General features: G+C 43.4%; 1 protein-coding gene across 1 annotated transcript in view; it reads right to left on the bottom strand.

Moving 5' to 3' along the window:
• LOC126088411 (semaphorin-1A) overlaps positions 1-13,408 on the bottom strand; it is a 355,740-nt gene that overhangs the window by 176,181 nt on the left and 166,151 nt on the right. The window lies entirely within an intron of this gene.

Raw genomic sequence — 13,408 nt, 5'->3', positions numbered from 1 at the left:
CACACACACACACACACACACCACCAGTTTCCACTGTTCACTGTCACGGTGCGCACTGTCTTTTTATTGGTTCAAAATGGCTCTGAGCACCATGGGACTTAACATCTATGGTCATCAGTCCCCTAGAACTTAGAACTACTTAAACCTAACTAACCTAAGAACAGCACACAACACCCAGCCATCACGAGGCAGAGAAAATCCATGACCCCGCCGGGAATCGAACCCGGGAACCCGGGCGTGGGAAGCGAGAACGCTACCGCACGACCACGAGATGCGCGCTTTTTTTTATTGGTAATTCAGCGTACCTTAGCAGGACGCTCCATTTCGAGAGACTTAACGGTCAGACAGTGTTCGACTGCTCGACGAGCCTCGGCCGAATTTCCTGTAGTGGTGACCGCTGGAGTGTGACACTTCTGGAACCGCACTCCATTCAAACGCTCACCAGATACGTGCGCGATCGTCACAGTACGTCAGCGGAAGAGGCCCGGCAGTGGCGCTGGCTGGGAAAAGGCCGGCCCGGTCAGCGCGGACGGCGTGTGCTCTCGGAGCGCCCCGCCCGGTGAATAAATGAGCCGCGCCGTCATTTGGGGCGCCGTGACAAAGGCAGACAGTAATGGCGGCCCGCCGGCGTAATTTGATCGCGGGCGCGCAAGTGGGCCCCGCCTGCGGCCTTCTGCACGGGCGGCTCGAGTGGCGCGACTCCCGCCGCTGCTGCCGGGCCCGCGACTCGCCGCCTCGCCTCTTATTTCACCCATGTGACGTATGGAGGAAGTTACAGGGCCAATGAGAAACGTACACACAAAGCTCTGCAAGAACCCAAATAACTCCGCGTCCTCCCTCTGGACTAGTTATCGGTGGAACAAAGTCTACGAAGTGTTCGGAAATTCCCGTTAGAAACTTCTAGAAGATGGGAGTGAGTACGTAATATTTTGAACAGGAACCCGTGCACGGAAACGTCATCCAAGGACATTACAGAGAGTCAAAGTGACAGGTGCCTGTAGAATGTATGTACTGGGTGATCAAAAAGTCAGTATAAATTTGAACACTTAATAAACCACGGAATAATGTAGATAGAGTGGTAAAAATTGACACACATGCTTAGTATGACATGGGGTTTTATTAGAACAAAAAAAACCACCCCATATTGCTAGACGCGTGAAAGATCTCTTGCGCGCGTCGTTTGGTGATGATCGTGTGCTCAGCCGCCACTTTCGTCATGCTTGGCCTTCCAGGTCGCCAGACCTCAGTCCGTGCGATTATTGGCTTTGGGGTTACCTGAAGTCGCAAGTGTATTGTGATCGACCGACATCTCTAGGGATGCTGAAAAACAACATCCGACGCCAATGCCTCACCATAACTCCGGACATGCTTTACAGTACTGTTGACAACATTATTCCTCGACTACAGCTATTGTTGAGGAATGGTGGTGGACATATTGAGCATTTCCTGTAAAGAACATCATCTTTGCTTTGCCTTACTTTGTTATGCTAATTATTGCTATTCTGATCAGATGAAGCGCCATCTGTCGGACATTTTTGAACTGTATTTTTTTGGTTCTAATAAAACCCCATGTCATTCCAAGCATGTGTGTGAATTTGTACCTCTCTATCTACATTATTCCGTGATTTATTCAGTTTTCAAATTTATACTGACTTTTTGATCATTTGGTATATACAGGGTGATTTCGCGATCATATTACAAACTTCCAGACGTGATGCAGGATAGTAAATGTATCAATTTGAGATACAGGTCTCTGTGCCGGAAATGCATGAGTCGAAAGTTACGGAATACAAGAACTGGTACTGTTGTTCCTGACACCCAGACCTTCAGGTGTCTGACACTCAGACCTGGACCAAACGTTGTATATTGATGGAGTATCAACCAAAACTTCGATTTAGTTCGTAGCAGAAATACCAGAGCACAGGGAGGGCGTATCTGTGGTTGCTATTAAGTCTTGCTTCCTTGGGTGACTTGGTAGAGCGATCGGTCGTTGTATCAAGAATCGTGGGTACCAATCCCAATGTGACAATTTTTGTAACGTATTATGTGTGAAAGTTTAAATGTTACAAAATATTCCTGACATGTGAAAGGGCTGTTTGGAGTATACAGCAATGTCCCCTTGGCAGTCTGCTTTCAAATGGTTCAAATGGCTCTGAGCACTATGGGACTTAACTTCTGTGGTCATCAATCCCCTAGAACTTACAACTACCTAAACCTAACGGTCGCGCGGCTCCAGACCGTAGTGCCTAGAACCGCTCGACCACCCCGGCCGGCAGTCTGCTTTCACTTTGTTTCTTTAAAGTAGTAAATTTATAGAGCACATTTTTAATTTCACAGGATATACAATCAGAACAGAAGAATACAGCCACAGCTTCATCACAAGTGCGGAAGTAATGGTAATAATAATAATAATAATAATAATAAAACTAATAGTAGTAAACAAACAAAATAATAACGTAGTGTAGGCGGCGGTGCCATCTGCAGTCAATTATTATTGTTATTGTTATTATTATTATTATTATTATTATTATTATTATTATTATTATTATTACTATTACTACTTCCGTAAGTGTGATGCAACTGTTTTCTTTATTCTATAGTCCCATTGTTTCTGTTTGTTCTGTGAAACTGCAAATGCACTAGCTGCTTCATCACGAGTCATGTCTGTTCTGTCACACATGTCCGACAGAACTCCAACACCTACCTATATAAATGTACTCTATAGGTTTGCTACTTTCATCTAACGTAGCGAAAGCAGACTGCCGAAAGAACATTTCTACAAACCCCGAAAAGTCTTTTTACATGTCAGGTAAATGTTGTCCCACATAACACTTTCACATATGATACATTAAAAGAAATTGTCGTCATTGTGATTTGAACCCGGGTCCCTTGATACAATGAACTATCGTTCTATCAATTCACACACGAAGATACATTTAATAGCTACCACGATATGCCATTCCTGTGCTCTGTTAGTTCTGGTGTTACGCCAGTTCTGCTGCACGACAGTACACAGTACGAACTAAATCGGAGTTTTGGTTGGTACTCCATCGACACACAACTTTTGGTGCAGATCTGAGTGTCTGACATCTGGAGGTTTGGGTGTCACCCACAACAGTATCAGTACTTGTATTCCACTGTCAGAGGTATCAGTACTGTTTTCTCTTATAAATTTCGAGTCATTCGTTTACCATACAGAGACTCTTATCTCAAACTGTCACTTGTGGCCGGACATGGACTTCCGAAATATGTGGATTTAAAGAAACAGCGAAAGTGCTTTACGATCTCTAATACTGCTGATACAGCAGTTGCTCAATTTGCGTTCGTTGGATAGCATCTTCATTAATTATTCTCCCTTCCTCGCCCCCCCCCCCCCACCGCCTCTCTCTCTCTCTCTCTCTCTCTCTCTCTCTCTCTCTCTCTCTCTCTCTCCGCAGCCACACTTTTAGTTAGTTGAAAAACCATGCCCTCTTATAAAGACAAATCTACGTTATATATTTAGAAAACGAAAAATAGGAACCGAATGTCAAAATATCTCACGGGAAATGGCGATCCATTACACAAAGATGATCAATAATGGTTCTCTGAGAGGGACGCACTAGTTGTTTAACAAGGGAGTAGGGTAAATTAGGAACATATTGCTGTTTTTGAATTTACTGTGATATCGTTCACAGACTAAGTCCTGCTTTCAAATAACGTAGTTTCCGCCGAAGTAAGAAAAGAATATTAATGTTTAAGGACGAGACTTCGACGTCATTAGAAACGGATCGTGTAAGTAGATGCAACAGTCCCCAAACCAGGAACATCCATAGTTTAGTTGCTGCAAATGACATTTGTATTACATTTATACAGTATTTATAGTTTTTTGACGTTGTAGCAACGCGTATATTTCTTTCTGTCGCATTTTTAGCTTTCAGTTGCTTCAACACCTCAAGACTTTTGCTGCTGGAAACCAGTGAAGTGGCTCCGACACGTGAGGTTCCATATTTCAGCTTCCTCCTGGGAAAACAACCCGTTGTCGGAAATAAGCGGTTTCGCAATTATTAAAACGAAATTAGGAATGGCGCATAAAGTCTTATTTAAGGAGAGCCGTAGCGTGCCATGCTCAAGTTATCAGCAACTTTGTGAAGCTCGTTAACTCGTTTTTTTCCTACTTCTTTTCCCTTCTATTTCTTAAACTTTCTCTACGCTCGCTGGTTTTGTGACAGCATTAAACTTCAGTGGGTTTTTTCTTGGAATTAAAAAGTAGGTATTCAAATTACACCACGCCCGCAGACTATTCTGGAGGATAATGACTTCTTAGTCCTATTTACTTTCACATTTTCACGCTGTAACTACCCATCCCGCATAATCGTTATCTTTAAACACCGCTCTGTTATTCACTCGCTAATAGGACATCATTCAACGTCTGTAATAAAAAAAAGGTCAGTCCTCTTTTTTCTCTCATCCACAACAAAAATATTCAATTTTCTGGCACTTTTCTAAGCAATTCTAGACGCATTGTTATGGTCAATCCTTCAGATCTTGTAGCATGCAACATGGTGTGACTGTAAACTGTATTCCCAACGGTTGCCAAAACCTCGTATATTTTTTGAGAAGAAAATTAAAAATGCGAGTGGAAAAACGCATCTCCGAACAACTTCATATTCTCCATTTATACAAAAAGGTTAAGCTTTTTCTTGGACATGTCGCAATTGACGAGACACACGCAGGCAAAGTAATCTGTATACCGAATGTAACCGTTTCACACTAAAGAAAAAAAAAACTGTAAAATACCCAAGTTTTATCAATAATTTGTGTACTAATCACGGTTTGGTTCGTACTGGAGAGACAGCGTTACTTTGTTTTTTGAGTCATCCATCTTTTGAGCGGTGTGATATGGCCGGCCATGAATTCTTCTCGTGGACCATTCCCTTTATCTATAGTACACCCGTCCTCATTTGTTTGTTGGAGATATTCCAAACTCTGTTTTTCTCTGCCGTTTTTACTCCTTGCAATCCCCCTAGCATAATGGAAGTTATTCTCTAATATCTTAACACATGTCCCAACGTCCTGTCCCTTCTTTTTCTAGCCGGCCGCGGTGGTCTCGCGGTTCTAGGCCCGCAGTCCGGAAACGCGCGACTGCTACGGTCGCAGGTTCGAATCCTGCCTCGGGCATGGATGTGTGTGATGTCCTTAGGTTAGTTAGGTTTAAGTAGTTCTAAGTTCTAGGGGACTGATGACCGCAGCAGTTAAGTCCCATAGTGCTCAGAGCCATTTGAACCATTCGAACCTTCTTTTTCTCCTCAGTGTTCTCCGTATGTCTCATTATACACCCATTCTGCGGAAAAAATCCACAAACCTTTTGAGGCCACCGAATTTTCAATATCGTTGTAGAGCAACACATCTCGAACGCTTCGATTATCGTCTTTTTTGGTTTTCGCAGAGTCTGTGATCTACTAATATACAATGCTGTCTTGTGGATTCTCATAAATTTCTTTCTAAAATTAAGATTTGTGTTTGGTATAGCAGTATTGGCCAGGAGTGCCCTCTTTGCCTACGCTAGTCTGCTTTTTATGTCCTCCTTGCTTCTTGGATTACATGCTATTATGCTTCCAAGACAGATAAATTCCTTCATTTCATCTACTTCGTGGTCACCAATTTTGATGTTTAGTTTCTCGCTATTCTCATTTCTGGTACTTTTGATTACTTTACTTCTGATTGCTTTCGTCTTTTTTCTATTTACTATTGGTCCCTACTCTGCACTCATTACACTGTTCATTCCATTCATCAGATCCTATAATTCTTCTTGTGTCGTCTTTGACACTGTAGAGTCTCGTACCAGCAAGGGAAAAAAATGGTTCAAATGGCTCTGAGCACTATGGGACTTAACGTCTATGGTCATCAGTCCCCTAGAACCTAGAACTACTTAAACCTAACTAACCTAAGGACAGCCCGCAACACCCAGCCATCACGAGGCAGAGAAAATCCCTGACCCCGCCGGGGAACCCGGGCGCGGGAAGCGAGAACGCTACCGCACGACCACGAGCCCAGCAAGGGAGATGATGATGTTTGGTGGCCGGTATCCTCTCTCTGCAACACAATTGCACGTATGTACTAACAGTGTTCTTCATTCATAAGAACAAGAAGCTACTTGTCCTTAAGTAAGTTGTTGTGGTACAAGCTCTTTCGTAATAGTTCATGTTAGCCTCACTGCTGATGAAGTACAAGTCCCGCTATAAACACTACCCTGGACGCAATGTACTGACACCAACTAGAATAGTGACTGAGACTGAACTAGTAACTGAGACTGCTATACTGTGACTAACTCTATCTGCTACTGGAACTGACTGACTGCGACTCACTGGTTCAAACTGCGGCTGACTGCGTCCTCCGGTCCACGGAGGCGATCTAAATACTGGCGGTCGAGAGGGCTTTGTCGGCACGTTTCTTGCGAGTCTGTCTTTGGCCTCCCTCCTGATAGGCACGCTTGATTCAGCGCATATTATCGATCTTCTTGCAACCTTTTTACCGACCGGCGTGCTGGCGAGGGCTTAGGCCAGCACGTTTCCTCTTCCCATTCACTGAGGAGAGCAATGTGATCAGCGACTCTTGTCACTGATACCCCTTCACCATGAATTTTAATCCCACTCTTGAACCTTTCTTTTGTTTCCATCATTACTTCTTCTATGAACAGACTGAACAGTTGAGGCGAAAGATGGCATCCCTGCCTCACACTATTTTTAATTTGCGGACTTTATTCTTGGTCTTCCTATCTCATTGTCTCCGCTTTCTTCTAGTACGTTTTGTACATGATCCTTCTTTACCTATAGCTCACTCTCATTTTTCTCTGAATTTCGCACATCTTGCAGCATTTTGTATTGTCGAATGCTTCTTCTGCATCGATAAATCCTATGAACGATTCGATATTTTTCTTACGTCTTTTTTCCATTATCAAGGGCAACGTCAGAACTGCCTCCCCCATGCCCTTACCTTTCCTACAGCTAAACGGATCGTGATCTAACATTTCCTCAGTTTTTTTTTTTTTCCATTCTGCGTGTCAACCTCTTGGACGCATGAGCCGTTAAGTTGATTGTGCGACAGTTCTGGCACTTACCTACCCTTGCTATGGTCGGGATTCCATTTTCATGCAAGCGCGTTACTTGTTTGTCAACTACGACGTGGACACACGCGTGGCTGGGTCTCTGAGGGTGGTTCTTGCGTGGCCTGCGTATGCAGCGGGTGCTCGGCCACGCACCTGTGGCGAGCGGACAGCGGCAGCTGCAGGGGCAGCGGGGGACCCCACTGGCCGCCAATTTGTTGGCGAATATATTAGGCGTATCGACCCGTGTCCGGTGGCGACAGAAGCGCGCGCGAATACCGCCGGCCCGGGAATGCGCGGGCCTAGGAATGCGGGTCGGCGCCGGACAGCTAGACCGCGCGCGCTTTCCTCGGCCGTGGTCTCCGCGGCAACACGCACGCTGCCGGAATGTCGCTGCGTGTGCGTGCGGTGCCGATATGAAACCGCGGCTGCAGCGTCCGCCTGGGGAGTCAGTGCAGTCTGCTGCAACCAGGAGTAAGCAGGCGAGGCTAACCCCATCTCTCAAGTTACGCGAGACATGGCATCCCCTATGACTGCAAAACAGAAAACTGAGTGGGAAGCTAATTGGTTTAACAAGGAGACAACCCGGCAATGGAATTTTCGTAATTTATTGTATTTATAATATGTGAAATTTGATCTCAAATAACAATCAACCAAGGTGATTCTCTAAAATTCTCGATAAAATCGACTTTTAAATTAGCCGACCAGCTTTAATAGGATACCCTAAAGCAGAGGCGTCCGACCTTTTGGAAAAATACGAGTACTTTCGGGCCGCACGTGACATACTTAACGCTAATATATATATATAGTGGCGCAATGCAAGCACAATGGACTCGCATTCGCGACGACGACGGTTCAAACCCTCGTCCAACGATCCTGATTTGAGTTTTCCGTGATTTTACCATGTTGCTTCACGCAAACTCCGGGACGGTTCCTTTAAAAGGGCATGGCCGTTTTCCTTCCTCATCCTTCCCTAAACAGAGCTTGTGCTCTGTCTCTATTGACCTCGTTGTCGCCAGGACGTTAAACACTAATCTTCTCCTCCTCCTCCTCCTCCTCCTTCTGAACAGTTATAAAACCTATAAACTGCATAAACGGAATTCTTATTGGAAATGGAGGAAAGCTGCTTTGTACTGCACAAACAACATTGAACAGGTTGTTCCGTACATCTTTGCAGTTACACAGTCATGTATACAGGTTTTTCCAGATGTTGCAATGCATTTGCCACAGCACACACAAGTCTGCCATGTTACCATACTTTTGTCTCGCTCTTGCATTTCTGGACGACATGACCCCTCCCTACAGCCCCGGTCTTCCAGAACCTGGAGGTATAACCGGAGATTAGTGGGTCTCCTGGCCTGGCCTATTTCTGTGCACTACTTTAGTTACGTTCCACATAAACTGCAAATCCCTGCACGAAACGCCGATCCTCGGCCGGTCCTTCTGCGTTTCGATAAAATCTTCTGGCGTTACAACCGCCCCACAGACAATAACATCGTCCGAGAAAGGGCTCACGGGGCTACGAACGTCGTTCAATCCATCTTTTTCTTCTTATTCTTCTTCTTCTTCTTCTTCTTTTTTGTCCTCCGTCTTTTGTCTGGTCTGATGGGGCCTGCCAAGAATTCCTCTCGTATGCCAAGCTCTTCGTCTCAGAGTAGCGCTTAAATCCAACGTCCTCAAATATTTGTTGTATGTATTCCAATATATCCGTCTTCCCCTATAGTTATAATCCTCTACAGCCCTCTCTAGTACCCCGGTGTCTAAACAAAAGTCCTATCATCCTATCAGCCTGTCCCTAGTTCTTGTCTGTATTTTCGACAAGTTTCTCTCCTCGCCGATTCTGCAAAATCCTCCTCGTTCCTTGTCTTATCAGTTCACTTAATGTTCAGCATTCTTCTGTAGCACCACATATCAAACGCTTAGATTTTCCCCTTTTCCAGTTTTTCCACTGTCCACGATTCACTTTCATACACACCTCTGCTCAAAATGAACGTCCCCAGAAATTGCTTTCTAAAATTAAGGCTGATGTTTGATGCTAGTAGACTTAACTAGGGCATAAATACCCTCTTTGGCTATTCTAGTCTGCTTTTCATGTCCTCCATAAGCCGTTCGTTGTTTTCTTTGCAAAGTAGCACAATTTCTTCACTTCTTCTATCTAGTGGTCTCCACGTTAGATGGTAAGTTGTTCACAGACGACCATAAATATAAGTTGTAAACAGTAGCAGCCCTGTAGTGATTCCTTTGTAGTACTCCCGAAATTACATTTGTCGATTTTGTTCCGTTAGGAACTACGTGTTTAGTTATATCTGCAAACGAATCCCGTATACAATCGCAAATCGGTAACTAAAAATGGTTCAAATGGCTCTGAGCCCTATGGGACTCAACTGCTGTGGTCATAAGTCCCCTAGAACTTAGAACTACTTAAACCTAACTAACCTAAGGACATCACACACATCCATGCCCGAAGCAGGATTCGAACCTGCGACCGTAGCGGTCGTGCGGTTCCAGACTGTAGCGCCTTTAACCGCTCGGCCACTCCGGCCGGCAAATCGGTAACTGGTACTAAATGAATTATGTATAAATTATTGCAATGATTTAGTGAAACAGTTCTCAACAATCACGGACCTCAACAAGTTCAGTTCATAGCCAAAACAGAGGTAAGTGTTAAAATGTCCATATTGATTATTATTAGGTTATTTAATGGGACGTATGTTACGCTCTTTCGCGCAAGAGAAGCTTTTGGCATACGTGTACGCCATAAGCGTTTAGATTTCTATTCCCAAAAGAGTAGATATAATCGCAAAGTATCAGTGACACAGTGGATTGTAGTACAAATCGAAGAAATTTTGGTCACGCAACAGAGTGACAGATAGATCAACAGAAACTAAATTAGTATTTTAGACGCTTACATTTAGCACTTTTAGTGCTTCTTCTCGAAACACCACAATATAAATATTTTAAGTCGGACAGACACCAGATCTAAGATAACTCCTTCCGTGTTTCTCTTGCTGAGGAGCTGGCTGTCGCTTCTATTTTCAGATTAAATGCTTTAAAGATTAGTTTGTTAATGATGTAGGCAATGCATCTGTAAGAACATGTTACGTTTATTGCTTCAGTGAGCTATAAATGCGAGTACGTGCGGTGTACCAGACAGTTATGAAACAAGAGTGTGTCATAAGACGCTTTCTTTGATTCAAGCTCGTCCATCGTCGGTGACAAGTGGAAATGACTCAGCATTGAGGATATATTTTGCCAAAGTGAGCGCCTGACTGACTAAAAAAGATACGAAGCGAAAATATAAATTATGTATTGTGCTACTTAAAATCACGAAACGGTAGGAATAAGAATAATAATCTTTATTAGCCGTTCAGTATTTTCTTATACAATGGGATTCGTCAATAAGTTCAATTACAGTATAAAGATGGTTATATTCTCATAACAATGTATATATAAATCATATGAATGTTAGTGTAGTACAATAGCAAACATTTGGAATTTTATATAGTGTTAATTCCACAATAAAAAAGAAAACACTATACAAATTTATATTAAGCGGGGAGTATTAATGTTGATGACACTATGTCATTATCATATACATGTTGCTAACAAAATGGTTCAAATGGCTCTGAGCACTATGGGACTCAACTTCTGAGGTCATTAGTCCCCTAGAACTTAGAACTAGTTAAACCTAACTAACCTAAGGACGTCACAAACATCCACGCCCGAGGCAGGATTCGAACCTGCGACCGTAGCGGTCTTGCAGTTCCAGACTGCAGCGCCTTTAACCGCACGGCCACTGCGGCCGGCTCATGTTGCTAACACTATGTCATTATCCTAAGATATTGATACAAATATAGAGCACTCGAACAGGTCTATGCCCATATGTTAGATATTGTTTTTCCAAATTTAGGTCCTACTACAGGCAGAGGTACCTTTCTCTATGTTAAAATAGCAAATCTGCCATATTACAATCTTCATATTCATCAACTGAGTAAAATGCTTTACCTTTGAGCCATTGACCCAATGTCGTCTTAAATTTATGTTTAGATACTGTTTGTACAATTTTAGGGAGCATATTAAACAGTTCGAGGCCTACATATTTATAACAATTATGTATCTTGAACAATCTAGAGTATGGCAGATCAATTGTGTGGTTTCGTCTTGTATTATGGGTGTGGACAGATGAGCAGAGGGGATATTGAGCTATGTTTTCTTTTACGTGCAATACGCAATAATAGTTTTACAAACAAGGAACTGTCATGTTAAGTTTTTTTAAAATGTTCCCTGTATGTATCCCTAGGAGATTGATACTGAATTGGGAGAATTTCCCCAGAGCAGAATACCATATGAAAGATGGGGGTGGATATAAGCAAAATATGAATGCAGTAGTAAGTTTTGGCTGACATTATTCCTAAGCTTATAAAGTAGGAACATAGCACGTGCAGGTTTAGAACAGACGTATGTGATACGTTTATCGCAGCTAAGTTTCTGGTCAATCATCATTCCTGACAGTTTAACAGACTTATTTTCTTTGTTTGATACCTTCAAATTAAATAATATTTCCTCAGTTTTTGTTTCATTTATGTATTGGGAGTTTGCACTAAACCAATGAACCGATTTTTCAAATATTATATTATTTTTTTCTCGTACAGATTCAAGAGTCTGTCCTGAATTGATAAAAGTTGTATCGTCCGCATAGAGGACTGTTTTACAGGGTAAATACTGTGGCATATCATTAACATACACTATAAACAGGAAGGGCCCAAGTATGCAGCCCTGTGGCACACCTCTTTTTATTGTTTGTAGGTTCAAAATGGTTCAAATAGCTCTGAGCACTATGGAATTTAACTTCTGAGGTCACCAGTCCCCTAGAACTTAGAACTACTTAAACCTAACTAACCTAAGGACATCACACACATCCATGCCCGAGGCAGGATTCGAACCTGCGACCGTAGCGGTCACGCGGTTCCACACTGTAGCGCCTAGAACCGCTGGGTCACTCCGGCCGGCTTGTTTGTAGGGACTGCGTTGTGTGTCACCCAGGGGATGTGTGTGATATGGCTAAGACCCGGAGACATAAACTGATATATCTGACTACGAGGCGCTGAAACGCGTTGTGTAAGGTGTGGGAGATAAAAATTGGCAGGAAAGGAACTACGTGCAAAAGAAGAAGTGTCTGATCTACTGGTTCACGTCCGTCCTGGAATTTGCATCGTGTGCAAACGGATTACTGAGCGTAAGTCTAGGCGTGCGCTTACAGGTGTACGGATAACATCGCCTTGAATACAGCGGCCTTCTGCTGCGACGCCTGGAGTGGGCGGACGGCAGGTAATGGCGCATCCCCGCGGGCGGTCTGTTACGGTCAGCGGCGGCCATCAACCCGGCGCTAATGGCGGGAAGTCGGACAGACGCGGAGACGTTTTTCTGTAGCTGCCGGCGCGTCCTTGCAGCGTCACCAGGACGACTTCTGATTTCTGATCTGCTACGTGTGAATAACTGTATGCGAAATCAGAATATTCTGTTAGCTGAAAATTGCTTTGCCAGTAGATTTTTGTGTAACAGAATGCAAATTACTGGCGCAGTTTGTGACACACGAACTGCAACAGTTGCTGAAACCGTGCAGTCAGACTGATATCTCGGTGTAACTTCAGGTGTGCCCCAGGGCAGCGTAATAGGTCCTCAGCTTTTTACGATTTACGTAAACGATCTGGTTGATGGTATTGACAGCGGCCTTAGACTGTTTGCCGATGATGCTGCAGTCCACAGGAAAATACAGTAGTATCATACGAAAGTTGTGAACAAATCAATGAGGATTTGCAGAAAGTAAATGCGTGGTGTAATGACTGGCAGTTATCTCTCAATATTAGTAAGTGTAACCTACTGCGTGTAACAAGGCGAAAATCCCCATTAATGTATGAGTACAAAATAAATGATCAGTCTTTGGAAGCGGTAATATCAGTCATGCATCTGGGTTTGACTATTCGAAATGATCTCAAATGGAATGATCAGATTACACAAGTAATGGGAAAGGCGAACTCTAGATTGCGGTTTATTGGTAGAATCCTGAAGCGATGCAGTCCTTCAACAAAGGAAATAGCTTACTATACTTTAGTTCGTCCAGTCTTAGAGTATTGTTCGTCTGTATGGAACCCTTACCAGCTGGGTCTGATTCAAGAAATTTACAATGTCCAAAGAAGAGCGGCAAGATTTGTGACTGGTACATTTAGCCATAGCGAGAGCGTTACAAATTTCATAGAAAGTTTGAAGTGGGACGCACTTGCAGATAGACGACGCGCTAAACAGAAGGGGCTGCTCACTAAATTCCGA

This window comes from Schistocerca cancellata, chromosome 6 (assembly GCF_023864275.1).
Source record: "Schistocerca cancellata isolate TAMUIC-IGC-003103 chromosome 6, iqSchCanc2.1, whole genome shotgun sequence".
NCBI lineage: Eukaryota > Metazoa > Arthropoda > Insecta > Orthoptera > Acrididae > Schistocerca > Schistocerca cancellata.
The sequence above is the reverse complement of the archived record's forward strand: the minus strand, read 5'-3'. Positions and strand labels throughout refer to the sequence as shown.